The 6367-nt window shown below is 46.1% G+C and overlaps 1 pseudogene; it reads right to left on the reverse strand.

Annotated features, from left to right (window-relative positions):
* Window positions 1–89, reverse strand: LOC116978841 (annotated as a pseudogene).
* Between the last annotated feature and the right edge of the window lie 6278 nt (window positions 90–6367).

Raw genomic sequence — 6367 nt, forward strand, 5'->3', positions numbered from 1 at the left:
ACATGGTTAGATGCCAACCATTTGTGTGTTGTAAGGCCACGAGGACCCCTTCCATCCTTATCAAGGGGAATGCCTTTTTCATACAACACATAAACTAAACACATGTTATCATTAGTACAAAATACAAGTGTAAATATTACCAACTTGTATATGGTCCCATATTTTTCCTGAGCCCGACTTGGGTCTCGGATTGAAGACCTTTGTCCAGCTTTCATGCTGCCACTAACTTCAGTGAACTGCTTACTGCCAATGGAGTCGTGGGATGTGTTGTTGCCACAACGATGAAGCTTTGCTCGTCGTTGGTACCTCGATTGGTCCGACAGCTTTTGCTTCCTTATCCAGGTTTTACCTGTTGAATAGGTCTTACCTCATGAGAAGGTTCGGCGGCTGGTCTTTAATGTCACCCCTGAAGCGTTGTTCATTCCCGGCATTTATAGCATGAGGGGAACTCTAGCCTCTTCCAGGTATTCTGCCACCTTCGTTTGCGAGGACTCCCTAGAATCCACATGCATGTATTCCAGTACGTTCCACAGACATACTTTAGAATTTTGAAGTCAGTTACACTGACCACTCGCACTCCCCTCCACAGAGAGGGGGATTCGTAGACAGCCATGAACAGGTGCTGCCGCAGGTCCCTGCCTCGTAGTATGCTCACCAGCTATATCTCTGATCTCGGAGTCAGAACAAACTGACTCTGTGTGTTCACTTCCTCCAAGAGGGAGACATCATGCAGCCCTTCTATAAGTGTTGCTGCCAGAGGCTCCCGAGGAGGCTCTCGAATATAAAGCTCCTCTTGCTGGAGCATATCGTGATGGAGCATCCTCTCCATCAGGAGCTCTTTCCAGAGCCCTTCAACAGGTGCTGCTGCCACGGAACCCCGAAGAGACCCGCGGATATAAAGCTCCTCTTGCTGGAGCATATCATGCTGTAGCTCTTTTTATTGGCTCAACACTCCTTCTTGGCTTTCATGCCTTGGGGTATGCTGCTTTGCAATACCTCCAACCTCAGGGTCAGAACAAAACTGCCCTGGTAAGCTCACCTCCTCCATGAAGGAGACATTATGCATCCCTTCTACAGGTGCTGCTGCCATGGGCCCCATAGAAGACCCGTGGATATAAGGCTCCTCTTCATGGAACAGATCTTCCCTATACAGCCCTTGAACAGAGCTGCTGCCATGGGCCCATGGGGTGACCCACAGATATAAAGCTCCTCCTGGAGCATGTCGTGATGGAGCATCCTTTCCATCAGGTGCTCCATCTTTGCCAGACGTCCACAGACGTCGCTTCTAGTGGGAGGAGAAACCTCCTGGCCCGACTCATCGGAGTCCACGGGCTTACTTTCAAATGGCTTTTCCTGCCCACAGGATTAGCCACGGTGCTCACAGTCGGCACCCTGATACCGACTTCCTCATGGGCTTACCCCTCCATGGGAACCTCAGCGGTCTGGAAGCCGCTGACCACCTTGTCAGCGGCTGGAGTAGCGCACCCGACGTCTGCCGGTTACCCTCGTTCCGTGGTCTGGACCGGAGTCTCCTCACAGCCCAAAGCCGGTTTCCCCGCGGCTCATCCAGACTGCGCTACAACATCCAGCAGAAAACCACTGTAAGAAGAGGTTCCTGCAAAAAAACACAACCTGGTAAGAAATAAAAACTTACCTGTAGGTTTAAACTTACCGCTGGCAGGAGCGACTAGCCTGCCAGTCCGGTGCTTCGCTGTGTGAATGACGTAATGACACGCATGAGGACTGGCGGGGCTTCTTCACGGAATCACTCACGTGACTCTGAAGTAAAATTCCAGTAAACACCGATTAAAGATAGCCCCAGAGTCTCCAGTGAGGTAGATAGTAGCTTAGGATCACTCTCTAATTGTTGGTGGGATGGTCCATTTTTGTAATAACGGCTGGGAAGAAACTGTTCCTGAACCTGGTCGTGTGCGTTTTGACAGTTCTGTACCTCTTGCCTGATGGGAAAGGGAAGAAAAGGGAGTGGCCAGGGTGAGACTCATCCGTGATTATGCTGGTGGCCTAGCAGTGGTAGATGGAGTCAATGGAAGGGAGGTTATAGAACCAGAATTAGGCCACTCGGCCAATCATGTAAACTCCGAAATTCAATCATGGCTGATCGATCTTTCCCTCAAACCCATTCTCCTGCCTTCCCCCCATAACCCCTGACACCCTTACTAATCAAGAGTCTGTCAATCTCTGCCTTAAAAATACCCATTGACTTGGCCCCAACAGCCATCTGTGGCCATGAATTCCTCAGATTCACCACCCTCTAACTAAAGAAATTCCTTCTCATCTCCTTTCTAAAGGCACATCCTTTTATTCTGAGGCTATGGCCTCTGGTCCTAGACTAGTGGAAACTTCTCTCCACATCCACTCTAGCCAGGCCTTTCACTATTCGGTAAGTGATTCACTGATGGGTTAACATCTAATCGCATGCTAGTGTATCTCAGGAGGATATATTCAATCAGATCTGATTGTACTGACAAGTGTAAAGATAGTCGCTGCTCGCCAGGAATCATGTTTGAAGGCACTCTGTTCAGCCAATCCGAACTGATTTTTTTCTCCCAGCTTCTCTGATCCAATTCGCTTCTAATGGCTGATGGCTATCGTCTTTTTGTCTGAACAAGCACCATCCATCAGATATCTTCCCAAAATCGTGTTTTATTGATCTCCATTATATTCGCTGTCAATTCTGTTGCAGTTCAGTCCTGTTACACTTATCAGGAATGACATGTGACCTGAAACATTTCAATACTGTATCCTGAATTCCTGGTGAGCTGCGTTTTATGACTTCAGTGAAATGGTGCATAGAAAAGTGGAAATAATTGAAAGCAATGTATTTTCCCTACATACAGTACATAAGCGAGTTAATGGTGAGCTTTGCAAAATTACTTTAAAATACAATTTATATTTAATTAGTGCCAAATGTGAGTGGATTTTAATGCTGAGGGCTGCATCCAGTAGAATAGAGCCAGTGAAATGAATGTCACTTAAAACCTTAATCAGGCCTCGCATAGAGAGCTTTGATCTCTGCTCCTTCAGACGTTGGAACTTTTGTTTTATTTAGTTTTAGAGATGCAGTGAGGAAACAAGGGTTCAGCCCAGTGAGTCCACGCCAACCAATGATCACCCATACACTAGTTCTATCTTACACACTAGGAACAATTTACAGAACCTACAAACCTGAACTGTGTAGGAAGGAACTGCAAATGCTGCTTTACACCAAAGATAGGAACAAAGTACGGGAGTAACTCAGTGGGTCAGGCAGCATCTTTGGAAAAAAGGAATACATGACGTTTTGGGTCGACTCTTCTTCAGTTGCTGAGAAGTCCAATTCTACTATGCTGCCCATGTAAAAATGTGGAATACGTTTCAGAAGTCCTTACTTTACTTTATCTTAGAGATACAGCACAGAAACATGCCCTTTGACCTACTGAGTCCACACCAACCAGCGATCACAATCACAATAAAACTTCACAATCACAATAATAGTTTATTAGCCAAGTATGTTTGCAACATACATGGAATTTCATTTGCCAAGTCAGCCATACAAATAAAAAGCAACGGAACACACAAAATACATTTTAACATAAACATCCACCACAGTGACTCCTCCACATTTCTCACTGTGATGGAAGGCAAAAGATAATTCAAATAAATTCACTTCTTTGCTCTCCCGTGCTCGGGGGCATCGAGCCCTCCATTGACGGGATGATCTTGACTCCCGTAGCCGGTGGCGTTTAGGCCCTCCGCGTCGGGGCGATCAAGTTCCCGCATCAGGGGTTGTCAGCTCCCCTGCGCCGGCAATCGGACCCTCTGCATCGTTGGAGCTTCCTGACTTGGCCTCCCCCGAGACTGCGAGCTCACGATGGTAAAGTCCGCAGACTGCGGTTGGAGCAATCCCAGACAAGGGATCCACTCCGATGTTAAGGGCTCAAAGTCAGTCCGAGGAAGCCTCCAGCTCCATCAATGTTGGGCTGCAGAGCGACCGGAGTTGCGACCCAGAAACCAATCACATCTCCAGCAAGGTAAGAAACTTTAAAAAATGTCCCCCTCCCCTTCCCCCCTCTCCCCACACAAACAAACCGGAGAACATTTGCACAAACATTTAACTCACACTAAAAATAAAAAAAGACGAAAAAAACAGACAGACTGTTGGCGGGGTTGCCAATCGTGCGGCTCCCCGGGTGCACAGTATAGTAGCACTACCCTATACAGTGGGGACAATTTACAATTTTACAGAAGCCAATTAACCAACAAAACTGTATGTCTTTGGAGTATAGGAGGAGACCAGAGCACCCGGAGAAAACCAACGCCAACACATGGAGAATGTACAAACTCCATAGCGATTGCACCCATAGTCAGAATCAAACTTGGGTCTCTGGCGCTGTAAGGCAGCAACTCTACCAATATGCCATGAGAACACAATGTCTTCTACCACAAACATAAGATTGAAACATTATTATTGCAGTATTTATTTACTCGTGCTTGTTTTGCAACCTCTGCAATAAAGCCCATGATAATATTTATCTTCCTAATTGTTTGTTTTGCCTTCAGAGCAGCTCTCATGCGATTCACAGGGAAGAACTCTCAAATCCATCTATGTTTCAATATTGACTACCCTCTTCCAAAAGCAAAATACCACAACTGCTAGAAATCTGAAATAAAAGCAGACAGTACGAGAAATGTTCATCGGGTCAGGCAGCATCCGTGGGGTTAACATTTCAGATCAATGAGCTTTTACCAATGACGGGAACAGTGGGAGATAAAGGAAGTATTAAGATGCAGAGAATGGGGTGAGGTTCATAAGTTCATATGTTATAGGTGCAGAATTATGCCATTCGATGCATCGTCTACTCTGCCATTCAGTCATGGCTGATCTATCTTTCCCTCTCTGCCCCATTCTCATGCCTTTTCCGCATAACTCCTGACACCCATACTACTCAATTATCTGTCCAGGTTAGATGAGAACAAAGGGCAGATCAGTGACAGGATGGAGTGTTGCAGGGTTGAAATTTAAGGGATGATGGTGTGGTGTGAGAGATCGGGTAAAGAGACAGAATGTCGTTCTGAAGAAGGTGTGATGCAAGGTCAATATCTGAAAGGAATAGTGGAAGGTTGTAGAAACAGGAAGTTTTAAAAAAAATATTTAGACTTCAGAGATACAGCATGGGAACAGGCCCTTCAGCCCATCAAGTACACACCCACCATCGATCACCCTTGCACTCATTCTATGTTATCCCAATTTTACACCGGAAACTTCACCTGTCCATGTTCTCCAGAGAAGCTGCCTGACACACTGAGTTACTCCAGCACATTGTGCCTATTGTTGTAAACCAGCCTCTGCATGTCTTTGTTTCTAGGTTTGAGACAATTAGGCCCTATCTGACCGATTTATTGGAATGTTTCGAGGATGTTTCTTGTAAATTCAATAAGGTGTTTGTGTGGATTCTGTTTGTGATGATTTGGTGACACTTTTAGAATAATCCTTCCACATTAAAATCCTGGGAGTCCCAGTTTTGTGTTATTGTGGAGATACTTTGAAGAAGGCCTTTCATCATATCCTCATAAGGTAGCTAAGGTTAGCTAATGAATACCAATCATGCCAATAACCACAGCTCAAAATAATGAACAGTAAAAGGTTAATCAATGCTTTGTTCATTGCATCAAAATATTCTCACTGACACCCAGGGTCGTGTGAATGCAATTCACAAGTTTGAAAGCTTCAAATTCCTAGAAGTAAATATCACCGGCAACTTCTCCTGCACCACCCATATTGAAGCAATGGGGAAGAAAGCGCACCTTAGGAGGCTTAGGAGGTTCTGCTTGTACCCAACAACTCTCACTTACTTCTACACCGATGCGCCATAGAAGGGATTTTATCAGGATGCAACACAGTATAGTTTGGGAACAGCTCCATCCAAGGCCGCAAGAAATTGCAAAGAATTGTGGACGCAGCCCAGACCATCACACAAACCAACCTTCCATTGATTCCATTTACACCTCACGCTGCCTCAGCAAGGCCACCAGCATAACCAAAGAGCAGTCACTGCACCCTCTTCTCCACTCTCCCATCAGGCAAGACATACAGAAGTGTGAAAATGGATACCTCCAGATTCAGAGGACAGTTTCTTCCCAGTTGCTATCAGGCGATTAAACCATCCTACCAACAACTAGAGAGCAGTCCTGTGCTACAGTACCATCTACCTCATGGGAGACCCTAATGGGCCTGTCCCACTTAGGCAACTTTTTAGGCGACTGCAGGAGACTATGCAGTCGCCATATGGTCGCCACATGTTCACAGGTGGTTGCTGGGGAGTCGCCTTCATGGTCGTGAGGAGTTCCCGCATTCTGGGAACTAGTC

The sequence above is a fragment of the Amblyraja radiata genome, chromosome 11, assembly GCF_010909765.2.
Source record: "Amblyraja radiata isolate CabotCenter1 chromosome 11, sAmbRad1.1.pri, whole genome shotgun sequence".
Lineage (NCBI taxonomy): Eukaryota > Metazoa > Chordata > Chondrichthyes > Rajiformes > Rajidae > Amblyraja > Amblyraja radiata.